We start from the raw sequence: 2,310 nt of genomic DNA, 5'->3' as shown, positions 1-2,310 counted from the left end.
CTGCATTTAACTTTTGTACATTGTGCCTAGGAACAATCCAATATTCCTCAGTATTACAGCATTTCAACCTGATGGACACCCTTACCCCTCTGCTGCAATACAGGGGTGCAAAGGGATAAACTAAGGCCAAAAAATACAACTCTAATGTTTTCCCTTTTGCGTTTGTGGGTTGCAATCATAGTATTTCTGGGTACTCCAATCAGTGGGTGATCCATTGGAAAGCATGCTCCTCTAATCACCAAATAGCAAAACCAGATTAAAAAAAAAAAAAAAAAATCTGTTTTCCCCAAGAGACCAAATTCCAGTTGGAACATTTGGAGTTTGATTTTTAATTTGCTGAAACAGAAAGGACTCGGCTTTGCTTTTTTTAAAGGAATTGCGTTATGTTGGGTGTTTTCTAGGTATTTCCAGAATTTGCAACGCCACCCCAATCCATTTCCTATTCCTGCCTTTGGTCCCCAGATCAAGCCACCCTCGTAGGCAACTCTGGAAGTCAGTATTAATGCAGAAGGCTGGGCATGCGTGAATTAGGAACAGCTCAGACAGTTTTCATGAGAAGCCGTCTACCTGTTTGGACTTCACTGATTCATGCCAGCGATCAGTATTAGCCCATAGCAGCATCAGGAGAAAACTGGAAGCTTCATTTTATCCCTAGACTTCAAGCTAGGCCATCTCTAAAGCTTTGCCTTAACATCCTGGAGAAAAACACGTGTTAGTTAACACCATTTAAGTAACTGAAATTCTATAAAGGAAACATGTTCTGAAGAAACGTGTGACTATTTTGCTTCGAACGCTCTGAAGACTCATGAACTTACTGAAGTCCCATACATACAGGCCGACAGACCAGTAGGGTACCATTCAATAGTGTCTATAGGTAATAAACCAAGAATCACATGCCAGCATAATCGAGACTGTGGGATTTTGACTTGGGTTTCTTCTTTTGTGTACTTTAGAGCGAAAGGAGGAGGGAAAAAAGCTTATGTGTATGTATGCAGACCTGCAGTCACACTACCTGACAAGAAAGCTGAAAGCCAAGATGAAAGGTCAATTAAGGCAACCAGTGAGATTTTAAAAGCAGTGGTGGAAATGTCTGCAGGAAACCCCTGACTCCTGAAAATTAAGGAGGCTGCTCAATAAGAAGCCAGAAAGAAACAGCAAAAGCCAGAATGGGAAAGGGAGAAGGGCACAGAACAAAACCTCTGATTTAAGAATGGACACAGAGAACAGTGTGTGTTTTACTGTGTGGTTTCTTTGACCTTAATCACAACAGCCCTAGTTCTTCCCTTGTCATTTTCCCCTGAGTGGACAGCATTAAATGGAAATTGGGCAAAGCTAATAAAAGTGTCATTTTCAGCTGCCCTTCAGAGATGGATGGAGCGTCCCAAAGTGAAGCTCTGTAACAGACTATGGGATTTCTTTTCCTTTCATTATTTGCACTCGCCCAAGGCTGTGCAGAGCCCCAGCAGACTGTTAATACAACACATCTTTTTATTAAGTTTCACTTTCTAGAAAAAAAAAAGTTTACAGAAAGCTGCTCTGCAGCAGAGACGCACAATCCCGGTTTGAGGGCTGCGGATGGGAGGCCAAGTGGAAAGCTTTCGAGACAGTCTCTATTGCTGACTGATTCTCTGGCATTCAGCAAGCCAAATGAGAAAAAGAAAAAAAAAAAAAAAAAAAAAAAAAAAATCAAAGCTTAGCACTTTTCAATAAGAAACATTTTAAAATGGGACTTCACATCTTTTTTTTTTTTTTACTATGAATAAAAGCACAAGTTTGTCCTAAATACAGCACTATTAAAATGTGAATATGTATTTCTTTTTTCAAAAAAAAATCTAAAATGTTGATATCTTTTCTTGCAAGCAAGGAGCAAATGGAAGAAAGTATTAGGCCACACAAATACACATTTAATTCATGTAGTAGATCGGTGGCTTTGGAAATGCAGTATTATATCAAAGGTGCATACTGTTTCAAACACACTGTACATATCATTGGGCAAAAAACAAAGATCTGTTCGTTTGTTTGAGACACTTGCAAAGGCATCTTAACCTGCCCAGATGCAGCTAGACAAAAATATCTTGCTCTGACTATATGTAGCCATATCACTAAACATATCTACACAAACATTCGGCTATGTCCACAGGTAAAGACTGAAAGTTTCCGGCCGCACTACAATGCGGAACAAGTGCATCATCTGACCTATTCTGAATATACTTTTATAAATATGTACAAATCAATTACAGGCACTTGAAATGTCTTTGGTTGGAATAAACCAACATTGCAAGATAATGTATTCACAGAGTGTTAAGACCC

The sequence above is a fragment of the Egretta garzetta genome, unplaced genomic scaffold (assembly GCF_000687185.1).
Source record: "Egretta garzetta isolate BGI_Z169 unplaced genomic scaffold, ASM68718v1 scaffold108, whole genome shotgun sequence".
NCBI lineage: Eukaryota > Metazoa > Chordata > Aves > Pelecaniformes > Ardeidae > Egretta > Egretta garzetta.
This window is presented reverse-complemented; position numbering follows the sequence as displayed.